The 13,830-nt window shown below is 38.0% G+C and overlaps 1 non-coding gene across 1 annotated transcript; it reads left to right on the top strand.

Annotated features, from left to right (window-relative positions):
* Positions 1–9,378: 9,378 nt before the first annotated feature.
* Positions 9,379–9,450, top strand: Trnaq-cug. The gene has a single exon. It is a non-coding gene; the product is annotated as a tRNA-Gln (tRNA).
* The last annotated feature ends 4,380 nt before the right edge of the window (positions 9,451–13,830 follow it).

Here is a 13,830-nt window from a genome sequence, read left to right as displayed (position 1 = left end):
AATCAGCCATTGTTGCACATTATCTTTTTCTTCAGTCAGTTTTATAGTGCTTCAATATCTTCATAATACTCTCCACTTTTTCTAAGTCATGAGGCGGTGTGGTGAAATATGTTAGAATTATTACCAAGTCGAAGGGTGTCTTACTTATTTTTACCATCATTGATCTATGAGTGACATGCTGTGTACTGCAAACATTATTTGACCATTTTCGTCTTGTTACAACTGCCACTCCCCTCTTTCTTCTTTTCTCTGCACTATTATAAGTTACTCTGAACTCATCACTGTAGAAATTTCCAATTTCCTTCCATGTTGTCTCACATTGACCTAATATATCTCCTTTTTCCTCGTCTGATCTTTCACTTCATCCATTTTTCTCGCTTTCAGCTGCGTTCGTACTACTTCTTCCTACTATTTGCGGTTCCATTAAACTGCTAGTCATTTGCATACCAAAGCATGTAGTACACTTCGTGGCAAATGTTAGCTGCATGCCGCCCACATGGCGTTGCAATTTCAATGGCCAGCAGTGTAGTTTCAGGGATTTTAGCTCGATAATCGTGTCACGTGACACATGGCATTTCCTTTACGGAACCATAGGAGTTACGAAATCCTTCCTGGAAAGTGATTATACTGGTCAAGCGCAGCGCAGTTTCGCGGAAGATTCCTAGCGTCAGGTTTGTCGGGTGCTTATTACATTCTGCCACTAGCGCGGCTTAGTGAGCCAAGTCTGACGGAACAGCGGTGTCCCTGAAGCTCTCCTTCAAATCAGCTTCGCTAACAGCATGTGAAGCGGTCCTTCCGATACACGACACCAATTCAACATTTTCAGATAATTTCTGACGCTTTATATATCATAGCTATCATACCAGAATCTACTGCAGACTCAACACAATATGCAGTAATCATTCTCATAATAAATTCAGTAACAAGAGTTCAAAATTGCGAAGGTTAATCTCATGTTCACGTATTTTCCTCTGAACCATGTTCAGAATTCACACTTTATGTCCTACAGTGACTTCCCAATATAGCGATTGTTGTGAAAAATAAATACAATGAGTGTCTGAAGATCCTTACGGTAATTTTATAAACATTCCGTCGTCACTGTACTCTAAAAATTCACCATTCCTTTTTACGTTATTGCCTTCAACATTTTTTTTATGAATCTGAATACAGGTAAATGTTAAAGTTATTCTACTGCATATCTTCTAATGTTGCTCTCTCAAATATTTACCAGCCCCGGTCGTCACCGAATATTAGTCAATAAAATACCTTACCAGACGAAAATGAACTTTAAATTCTATATGATGTCATCTTTAACTCCGAACCATTGGTTTCTGCAGATGTAAAATCAGTAAACTACCTAAGCATTGTCAAAATATTTTACATAATGTGAGAGATTATATTGTTAATGATTAATTTATATCTTATTTCTATTGTTGCCCTCAATAACAAAATGGAAAACGTTATTAAGTATGCAGTTTTCTAATCGGTAAAATATGTAATCTTTGTCAGGATAATGTGAGACATTATATTGTTGATGATTAGTTTATCTCTTACTTCTATTGTTGCATTCAATAACCCAATGGAAAACTTTATTAAAATATACCCTGTACTAATACAAATGAATTGCAATTTACCACGATTACCTTATACTTTACGCTTCCTTAAAATACACTTTCCTTGTAAGATAGTATTTATAACATAGCAGTAAGCAAGTTAAAATGGATGTAGGTTGTGGTAGCTGAGCAGAGATGAAGAGGCTTGCACAAGATGGACCAGCACGGAGAGCTGCATCAAATCAGAGTTGGACTGAAGACAGCAACAACCTCTGTGACATGAGCAGTGTGAACTAATAATATGTTACAAAATTTTGGACTCTGAAACGGTCAGTGTTTACGTTCTATCCTGTGCATACTCAAGTCGCATAGAAATGTGGCAGTTGGTGTATAAGCATTAAGAAACGCAGTTAATAAATTATTTAGTGCCACGATTTCATAAATTTATATTCCCAAAAAAACAAAATTATGTTGTCAGAAGTAGAAAAGTAATTGTCAACTTTGCGTTAGTATAAGGTTTTTGCCTTTCGACTATGGGGTATTGAAAGTAGCGATGACAAGAATCTCCTATTCATAATGATCACAGTATAACTGCAAAATATTTCCTAAGTTTTCCTTACTGATTTTCGATCTAGCTGCTTGTAGCTCTATTACATACAAGGTAAAAATCTGGCCTCCACTAAGATGTAAATACCAGGTGAATTTATCTGGATCATTCAGTGTCATCTAGTTGGTAACTCGAGGATCACAGAGTTTACAAATATCTTCTGTGTTGCTCTAAGTTTACTAACAGCGGGAAGAATATGTATATGCAGCCAATGTATTTCCTGACTGTCTCAGAAGGGAGAACAGCTTGTGTCTGACACAGCTGGCAAGGCCAGAATATCGAAAGTATAAGCCAATGAATTTTATTTCTGTTTTTATAACTAGGTTTGGGGACCAGAGCATAGTTACTAATAACACACAGATGCATCAACTGCAAACTAAATATCATTAATATGTAATTAACACATTTATTTTTGTTTTAGTGTCTTAAGTATACCGAAAAGTGAAAAGCTTATTCACTTTTTTGCAGCAACTCCAGTGGCTATGCGGCAAACATTTTATAATTATAGACTTAGAAAATGCTTCTCATAGGAATGTGGTTTTTTGGCATTACAAAACAGAGGAACGCAAATGAAAAGACTAAAACACAGAATTGATTGCAAAATAGAAAGACTTCGTAAGCTATGACTAAAGTAAAGCTGCAAATCAAGAACGACTACTATGTAAGAAAACCACAAGTAATGATAAAAAAAAGTGGGCTGTGAAGAAAATGAAACCAATGCATTCGTGCAATGCGAGTTCGATTCGAGCTCCTGGTAACAAGAAAAGAGAAGCAGGTCTCATCAGAATTTGGAGGAGAACAAAGTGCTGGCATTATGTCTAGACTAAGTCATGTAAAAGCGAAACCGTCATTCAGTCGATAAATTCTGAATGAATGACATGCATCTTCTACTCATAAAGGTAACATTGTAACTACTGCTGATGCTTTGTCAACAACAGCAAAAAGCACCTATGTTGAAACGTTTTTCAACTTAGTACGCTTAAGACAGAGAGATCCTAAAATAACTATAGATTTACCAAGCTGAGTGTGATGCTGACTTGTGTCCAGTCTCTGGTAGTCTGATATGAACTAGCCTTTTGAGTGCCACAATATTCGTATGAGGCTATTGATTCGTTATGCCAAATTCCAATTAATTTATTTTAACAGTCTCTTGTTAGGAGGATTATAGCTCAGACTTAATTGCTGCCTCTGAAAGAAAACTCAACAATGTGCGATCAGCACCAATACCTATGCACGCGCCACACACAACGCTGACCAATTGTATACCAGCTAATCACCTCAAAATGTCCCTTGCTTACACCTTAGTGTCTTTTGCAGCAACTTTCACCTCGTTTTGGTGGCAGTAAACAAAGAATTACAGTTTATCACTCTCCCTCTCTCGCCCAGACCCCCACATCCACTGTGAATGTCTCATAATTTATGACACTGGACGCAGATTTATATCTACACGAGTTGAAAAGATCCACTTCACATGGCTTCTGCTTTCATTTGTTTTTTGCGAACGTTCCAGATCACTCGAGAACATGGCACAAATGAAAAATTAGGAACTTTCTAGAACATTCTAAAACCTAGAATATTCGAGAATATTTTAGATCTTCAGAAAACGATCGATGACATTCAAAATTATTCATAAAAGATAGATAAATCTCGAGCGTTTTCCCTTAAAATATGCATTCATGCAAGAGATACAGAAGATGTCTTGGTGACCACCACAGTGTAATAGCGACCACTTTAAACTCTCATATGTCCAGAAACATAAGACTATCCTAAAAAGAATCAACATTCAAATACAGAAATTATAAAGCTCTCCAAAACAATTGTATTTAATTAAGTGAAGGAAATGCTTTCAGTATATTTCATACTTAAATTCACGTATTCTAACTCAATACTTGCTTAGTAAGTAATTTGATCATATTGTTGGTTTGTGAATAAATATACTAATTGTTCGGGTTTTGCATCCCTAAAGTAAGCTACATATAACTGTTCACAAAAAGGCGCGATTTTTTCAAATTAATACCACACTAAATTAACGTTTGTCCTTGTACTTTTTATTTATAGTGATACTGAGTGCTATCTTACTGAAAATTGCAGTTTTTTGAACCTAAATGGCAGTTGAGTAGATATGAGCAGAAACCTCATAATAAATGTTGTTCTGTTCTTTATCTTTCCTAATATTATTTTTGCTTCAATTATATTTACTTGTAACTATTCATGACCACTTCTCGCCTCTAATTTTTAAATTAATATCCACTACTTCATTTCTTACTGCTAAAATGTCTTTTTCAAATAATCAACTTCAGTTATTTTGAAGGATGTTCAAAAAAGCGTTATTTATTAATTATGTTATGTAAATCGTTTGTAAGTTCAATTCTGCAAGTTGCACAATCAGGTGGCTGAGTGTCTTCACTAACTTTTAAGAGCTTTTTGACAAAACGTGTGACTTCTTCATCAGTGGAATGTTGAACTCTCGTATTTCTTATTAATTATACTTTCCCCACTCAGGGTTAAAGAAATGATATATTAAAACATGCACTGATTTGTGTGCTAGAGTTGATATTGGAATAACTGGAAGCGTCTGCCAAAAATGTCCAGAACATGAAAGTAATTGTCCTCCCATTAATTCTGTATTACCTCGGAGATCTGTAACCCTCAAATCTTCTTGGAGATTCACTTCAGCATTCGATTCCAAGCTGATTCACTGTCTTCACACGAGAAGATCATTTTTGCATTGCCCTCTTTTGACATCCATGTCGTCGAACCCAATCCCTGCAGTTGCAAACCAAACCTTCTTCATATGGATGTGGGGATGAACGGCTACCATACCACATAGCCCCCATCAGGCTGTGGGAGTGTTTACCGGAGTTATAGCGGCATGAACTGCCAGACCTTGCTTACATGTACTTTTTAGACACCTATATCTTCATAACTAACCCCTGCAGTCCCAAAACAAAACCTTCTTCCTGGATGGGGGATAAAGTGTTACCAAACCATATAAACCGCATGGGGCTGCGAAATTCGCTTGCAAAGTTTTGGTGGCATGCACGGATACATCACGCTTAACTTTTATTATTTATATTGATTATCGGCTACTTGTTGTCAGTGTGTCCGACTGGATACTAGTATGTTGTTCTGAAGACTGTACTTCAGATGATTACGGATGTTCCATGTGGCGGACATCTGTTGTTGGCATTCTCCCAGTTCCACCACTCAAAAAAACAGTGAAAGTAAGCGACAGAAAAACGCGTATGAAGTAATAAAAAATAAGAAATAATAGTTAGTGGAATTTGGCAGGCTCCATTAGTCATTTGACGATTATGAAAAGTTCCCTCGCAGTCTACACAGCACTGCAGAATAAACTCGAGGATTTCTTTGGATTCTGGTACTTGCTTTCATTATGGTAGTTTTCATTTACGTTACAAAAACAGAAATATCTGACTTTAAATATACTTTTCTAACGAAATTTGGATCTATGGCTACAGCTGCAGTAGTACGCAGCTAATGAAGCCTCAGTGATGCGAATATTCTCTCATTGCTGTAGATGTGGCTGAGGCAGGAAGAGGCAGATTTCTCACAAAGTCAAAGATGAAAGAAATAGTAATTTACTCCTAAAATAACCTTCTTGCAGTCGAAAAATTAAATTTTCTAACTCACTGACAGTTATTACGTAAGAAATGTTGAGAATAGTTCATCAAAATTACAAGAAAATATCTAATGACCTTAGAAGGGTAATTCAGTTCCAGTCCTGAAAGTTCGTCGACTATCACCAATTTGCCAAATATTTTCCAGATACCTCTTTACATATACTTCGTTGAGACAGTACAAGTGATTCACGATCATTTGTTCACTCTGTGTGTAATAGGACCTTAAGGACTCTGGGGCACATTGGCTGGTGGTGGTAGCCCGTGGTGTGTGGTCAGTGACCGCTGTATGTAAGGAAACTCAAGAATAAACTCTTCTGATCTTGATGCTGCCACGAGTTCTTTTGCAGATGTGTTTCTGGAATGTTTTGCTACTACTGGTGAGTTAGAAACAGAATCAAGTTGTCTTTGTGGTTCTGTCAAAATGACATGTTTATCAGACAAAAGGAATGCAGTTTAAAAACTAAAAGAATGGACCAAACTCGCGATGTAGTGTCTACGTTGCACGACTTTTACCACTATACTACAGCACTTAATAGCTCAAGCGAAACACGCTTCCTCACGTAATTTCCCAGTCTGCAGTGCTGCCAGATCGTGTAGATGGTTTGACTTCAGGTTCTAAGGGCGACCAGTTTTATTGACACCGCAGGTGAAGGACGTACAGATTAAGTCTCTGCGGCGTCCGGCTGGCAGCCAAGTTTTATGTGAAACACAGTATAAATTACGTAGTGCTGAGGAGAAGACAAATATTCCATTGGTTTGGGACATTCATTCAATTCTGATGTCAATTTTTTCTAGATATCTCTACTGTCATTTGTGGATAACACCTACAGTGTACCATTTTCCATGTTTCCCACAAACGATTTCAAGGTTGGTTAGTTAGTTTCATGTCCCGTGGATCATATGCACAATACATCGTAATGATGCGAAATGAGTCGCTTCATATTCAAATCGCAAATTAATTTACAAATATAGCTACTGCTGACCATTTATAAGGTTTTTTAAAAATTATTACTGTCATTGAACGTACAAATGTGAGTTAGTAATTCCTACTCACCATCTTTTACACAATAACATAAAAGGAGTTGCCAAGGAGCAACTTCTTCAGTTAGTTTTCAAATTTTCACTTTTCTGTCTGTCAGACATTTTATATCACTGGGTGAGTTATCAAAAATTTTAATTGGGACATTGTGCATCTGTGCACTCCTTTTTGTGCTAAAGACAATCTGTAAACTGGAGTAATGAATGTGATTTTCCGTTTGGTATTGTAATTATGTACCTCATTGTTCCTTTTGTGAACTGTAGTGGATTACTCACTACAAGCTTCATGAGGGAATAAATATACTGTGAAGCAGTACTCAGAATGCCCAACTACTGAAACAGACGTCTACAAGGTGACTGTGGGCGAGCACCACGTATTATTCTCACAGCACTTGTTTGGGCAATGAAGACTTTTTTTCTTAAAGACGTGCTACCCCAGAACATTTATAGAGCAGAGGTTTTCCTCTAGCCCGCCACAAGCTGTGCAGTAGAAACGATTGCTGCACTGTCCAGCCTTTCTGACAAAGAGAAAATGTCATACCAAATACATTTACTACACGCAAATTTACGAACTATGTGATACATCACAAAGGACGATCCGAGTAATATTCAGAAAGTTGTTGAAATTACTATTCAGTTAAACCATATCAAACTAATTTTCTCCGGCAGTCTGATATCACCGTAGTCTTCCCTAATCAGAGAACTGTTGTCTCGTGGGGGCAGAGTAATTTTCCGAGACTTGATTTAAATATTTCTAATAATGTGCAATATGGCGGACAGATCTCGGCTTCTTCGTGGCGGAGGGCCACCAGTCTATCCCACCCCTTTCGACGAGTTTCCGCCACTCTAGGGAACCCAACTTCGGAACTGCGAGACCATGCCTTGCAGGCCAGAACAAAACTTAACCGTCACTCCGGTTAAGTTGGCTATGGATTTCTCTTTCTGCAGGCTTTGCGATGCTCTTGGAAAGAAACCTGACGCGAGAGGCCCTCTCATCCTCAGTTGCTTGCAGTTGACAGCTTGGGTAGGATAGTGAAGTTCAGTAGCACATTTGTATACGTTCGTACTTGCATCCTGTTCTCAGGAGCAGCCATGGGTCTTCTATTAGTACTGCTCCGAATTAAAAGTAATGCAACCGCTATCATTTCGATCGTGAACCATCAGAAATCCAACGTTCTACATATAGATCGGTAGACACGACAAAGCTAACGATGCTTGCTAGACAGTACTGTGTACTGTCACTGCCTGTGCATCAGTTTATTCTTTCTCGTAAATAATAATATTACAATTTCTCTCTCAGTGTGCACTTTCTCTCTCTCTCTCTCTCTCTCTGATCAGGGTCTGGAAGAGTTAACACAACGATCGTTTATATCTGCAAATTGTTCCCTTTGTCTTCTCCTGCAAAAAGGCGTTTTCTGTGACAGGTTAGTGCTATTCCTGTCGGTGTAGTATCCGATATTTTAATTGTAACATGCTACCTCGCATTTTCATGCGTATATTTATGGAAATAAATGCGAGATTTTACCGGATTTATCCACATCTGGGCTGTAGAATTCCCCTGTTGCCTCCTACAACCCTTTAACTGATAATCAGAAAACCCTTCTAAAAGAGATGAGATCCGATGTTGTTCACGCTCAAAATGGCAGAAGATTATTAGGTAAGGTCAAATGTACCTGTTAATTGAGAATCAGAAGTCAGGCAGCCATTTCAATTCTACCACCCCCAACGCCACATTCGTTCTTTCAAAAGAGAAGCTACGTAAGCCGCAACATCTACAGACGTTGGTGAGGAAGTGACTACTGAAGACCTGGATGGAAATCGCTACAGCAGCAAAACTCTTACATGGAAATCTGGAATTACAGGAACCTACCTAATCGAAGTCGTGTTACGTTCGCCATGTCAGTTTATCTGTTTCGATTCAAACAGCCAAATGCCTTATATATCTCAAAGAAAATACCAACTGGCACTATTTTGTTATTTAATGCTTGTAAAATTTGATTAGTAAGTTTGAAAATGGCATTCTCAGTAGAGCAACTCTTATGCTATCTAAACTCTGATTTACCCACGATATTATTGTTGCTCAGGTGATTCTATAAGCCATCACCTTCTCAAAAAATTTTCAAAATGATAACGAGAACGAAGTCTTCCCATCGCACGATTTGCTGTCGAAGTTTGCAGGGCATTTGGCATTTCTGAAAAAATAACTATTATAATATTATAGCCCCTGAGATTATACTTCACAATTACGATTAATAAATAACAAGTTTGTGAGTGTATACTATGGTCACACAGTGTAGTAATGGAGAAGTGTAATCACTAATAAGAAATTCTGAGTTATCAGACGAATCCCGATGCTGTATTGATACGACGTTCCCACAAGTTTCATCGTCGTCACCTTCTGTCAATTCGGCAGAAGATACAAGCTCAACGGTATTCTATTATTTAAGCGATATTTTTCTCAATGTTATATGTGCGAAAAGTACATCGTTGAATATTAACTGACTTGTTTTAAATATTTTGGAGTAGTTTTCTATTCGTCGGTCCCATGGTGTAATGGTTAGCACTCTGGACTCTGAATCCAGCGATCCGAGTTCAAATCTCGGTGGGACCTAACATTTTTGTAAAGCTGGTTAGATTCCTCTTATCTGTCAGCACCACGTAAAACTTAGCGAGTACTTGTGCACAACCACTTTCATGCAGAAAAAGTACTGCAAACAGAAGAGAAGGTTTTGAACCGAGATACTTCCGTTAGGTGACGATTGGTTTGACTATAGGAAAGGTACAACGTAGACACTTTCCTAGATCAAACCAACAATATGAGGTGTAAGTCCATGTACATAACATGCAAACGTATGTCTCTCCAGCATCAGTGAAGTGCAATGCTCTAAAAAATGGAGCACATATGTGTGGAAGTGTGTTAGGGCGAAAAAGGAAACAAAAAAATTGGCCAGTGAATATGCTTAGAATTAAATCAAGACGCGTATGTTCTATAAAGGACTTTTATTACAGTCGCGAAAGATGATTACGTCAAAGAATTTGTCGACTCAGAAATAGAGTTTGACAATGTAAAATGATATAAGAAGTAGTAAATTCTCAAAAAAGTAGGTGCAAGCTATAGGGGGACACGGGTAATATGCAGTATGCAAAAGAACCAAGAGGCAGCAGTAACAATGGAAGAAAAAGTGCTCAGGTGAGAAAAGGGCGCAAGGCAGGGATGCAGTCCTTCTCCACTGTTGTTCAACCTGTAACAGAAGAAGCATGACAGAAAAAAACGAAAGTTCAGTAATTTTGATCGAGATTCAGTTTGAAAGGATATCAACGTTACGATTTGCTGATGACCTTGCTGTTCTCTGTGAAAATGAGGACGAATTTGAGGACCTGTTGAACGAATTGAAAAATATACTGGACACAGGCTATGGGCTGAGAGTAAAGAAAGGTGAAAGTAATGAGCAGTAGCAGAAATGAGATTATCTACAAATTTTACATCAAAATTGAGCACTACGTAATAGACGAAGTGAGGCATTTCTGCCACCCTAGAAGCAAAACCATGCATGATGGACGAAACAAAGAGGACATAAGAAGCACATTAGTACAGGAAAAGAGGACATTCCTCGCTAAAAGAGGTCTACTACTATCTAACACAAACCTCAATTTGAGGACAATTTTTTTGAGAAGTAATCATGGACTATGAGAAAACAGTAAAAGAAGAGAACTGAATAGTTTTGCATTTTGTTTTACAGCAGGATACTGAAAGTTAAACGGACGTACAAAATAAGAAATACATGTAAAATACTGAAAAAATGAAGGAGCCTAGAAGATAAAAATAGTAACACAAGACAACTAGAATACATCAAATAATTAAGGGCATTGGATGCAAGTGCTACTCCGGATGAACGATGAGGCTGGCACAGATGAGGAAGTCGCATCAAACCGGGTAGTAAACTGACACAAAAAAATCTTCTACATAAATCGGCTACTAGATTGATCATACGATGTTAGCTCCTTATGTCAAACAGCAGTGTGTAAGAAGTCAGATAGTAGTTGACAGAAATAGAATCTAATACAGTTGTAATTTCTCTAAAACTTTCTCTCTAATATGGTACTTGCCCGTAGCATCTTGTATATTGCATTACACATCGCCCTTGATCTCACAATTTCGACGTCACATCGAATGTTATCGTAGCATACCTGCCTATACCCGCCTTATCATTAAGTGATAAAAAACAAAGAAAGCTGAAAAAATTAAAATGGGAGAAAGCAAATGGTCCATCAACCTTGGAATTAATTAAAATATCCTCTCGTTCACTTATGAAAGTTCGGAAAATCTCAACCTCGGCAAACTCACTTTTCCACGGACTACGTAGAGCCAAATGAGTTTAATGAGCTCGGCAGATCTAGAATCGCCGCTGTTTATACGGCCGGCCAATGGTGCTAGGTTTAGCGCTTGACAATCCCATACCTGTGTGATAGCTAAAAATTATTTTTTCCCGAAATATTTAATTAGAAAAGAGGCAGAAACTTATTGTTAAGAATTTTTTGCATAATAAATATAACTAAGCTCTTTTATTTTTCCGCTGACTGAAGTATTTTTAAAAATGATACTGATATACGGAAGAAAATTTTCGTATTGTAAGCTTGTTAGATGCAGCTGGCACGAACGAACAGTACTAAATTCATATCATAAGGGGAGGGTAAGAGGAGGAAAAGATTTGTGCTACTTGATAAATGGGATCAGTATAATCCTATAGGATGAAATTGGGATCAGGTTCCAAAAGCAATAGAATTTTGAAGTTAAGTGTCAGTCTCAACCAGGTGACAGGCAAGAGAGGAGCGTTGTGCACGGGTTTCTGTGAATGAGATCGGGCTGTTATAACAGATGGAACAAATTGCTACCAGGATATAGACGGTAGCTATATCATGAGTTATTCTTGGTCTAAGGCTGCCTCAAATGGTACTGAGAATCAGGTCTGTTGGTCCAACGTCCCACAGCCAGGCAAATTCTTTGTACAAGGTGTAAAAAAATGCGTACACAAAACTTTAGACCGTTTAGAGCAAATAGAAAAACACTTTTTTGTGTGATAAAATGTCTCATGAAGATTTTGGCGATAGAAGTGTTCAAACTGCCGTGTGATAAATATTGTTGCTGAAAATGTCGTCCGTTTATATTAATGCACAACTGGAAACTGCGTGCTAATGATCGTCAACACCCTCAAAACAGCCAGGTGTTACACAAATAATGGTATCCAGATCTTCTGAAGTATTTATCGGTGTTAAAATGTGTTTTAGTTCATAAACAATGAATACTGATCCTTTCAAAGTATTTTATCGTTAACGATTTAAAATGTCTATAAAAAATACAGCTAAATTAGAACAAAAGCTTATAACATTTTCTTCCTAGGCAATTTTTATTCAGGAATCTTTATACGTAACCGTATTATTATAAGATGTACAAAGTGCAACAGAACACTACTTTCCCTTGAAATTAGTAGGTCTGAACAATTTTGGTAAAATATACGTTATGGAGCTAATTAATGCCTTGTTAAATGGTAAATTCAACATACTGAATCTATTGGAGACTGTAAGACGATGTCAGCTTCAGTAATCAAATGGGAATAAAAATCAGTATGGCTGCTATAACTCTAGAAACTACGTTTTTTACGCGATCAAAAATAATTCCAATCCCAAAGAAAGCAGACGCTGACAGTATGAAAATGACTGAACCATCAGTTTAACAAGTCTTGGTTGCAAAATAATGACACCAATCCTTTAGAGAAGAATGGAAAAACTGGTAGAAACCGACGTCGGGGAAGATAAGTTTGGGTTCCGGAGAAATGTAGGAGTACGCGAGGCTGTACTGACCCAACGACTTATCTTAAAAAAACAGGTTAAGGAAAAGCAAACTCAAGTTCATAGCATTTGTACACTTAGAGAAAGCTTTTGATACTGTTGACTGGAACACTCTCTTTGAAATTCTGGAGGTAGCAGTATAATATATAAGAAGCAAAAGACTATTTACAGAAACCAGGGGGCAGTTCTAGTAGTCGGGGGGCATGAAAGGGAAGCAATGGTTCAGAAGAGAGTGAGAAAGGGCTGTAGCGTACCCCCGATCTTATTCAATCTGTACACTGAGCAAGCAGTAAAGGAAACAAACAAAAGTTTGGAGTAGAAATTAAAGTTGAGAGAGAAGAAATAAAAACTTCGAAGTTTGCCGATGTCATTGTAGCTCTATCAGAGACAGCGAAGGACTTGAAAGAGCAGTTGAACGGAATGGACAGCGTCTTGAAAGGAGGATATAATATGAAAATCAACAAAAGCAAAACAAGGATAATGGCAGTGGCAAGAAAAGCGTTTCTGAAGAAGAGAAATTTGTTAACATCGAGCATAGATTTAAGTGTCAGGGAGTCCTTTCTGGAAGTATTTGTAAGGGGTGTAGCCCTGTATGGAAGTGAAACATGGACGATAAATAGTTTAGACAAGAAGAGAATGACAGGTTTTGAAATGTGGTTCTTCAGAACAATGCTGTAGGTTAGGTGGGTAGGTCACGCAACTAATGAGGAGGTACTGAATACAGCTGGGGAGAAAAGGAATTTGTGACACAACTTGACTATAAGAAGGGACAGGTTGATAGGACACATTACGAGACATGGCTCAAAAAACGGCTCTGAGCACTATGGGACTTAACATCTGAGGTCATCAGTCTCATAGAACTTAGAACTACTTAAACCTAACTAACCTAAGGACATCACACAAATCCATGCCGAGGCAGGATTCGAACCTGCGACCGTAGCGGTCGCGCAGTTCCAGACTGAAGCGCCTAGAACCACTCGCCCACACCGGCCGGCATTACGAGACATCAATGGATCACTAGTTTAGTACTGTAGGGAAGTGTGAGGTATAAAAATCGTAGAGGGACACCAAGAGATAAATACAGTAAGCATATTCAGAAGGACGTAGGATGCAGTCATTATTCGGAGATGAAGAGGCTTGCACA

This window comes from Schistocerca piceifrons, chromosome 2 (assembly GCF_021461385.2).
Source record: "Schistocerca piceifrons isolate TAMUIC-IGC-003096 chromosome 2, iqSchPice1.1, whole genome shotgun sequence".
Taxonomy (NCBI): domain Eukaryota; kingdom Metazoa; phylum Arthropoda; class Insecta; order Orthoptera; family Acrididae; genus Schistocerca; species Schistocerca piceifrons.
This window is presented reverse-complemented; position numbering and strand designations above follow the sequence as displayed.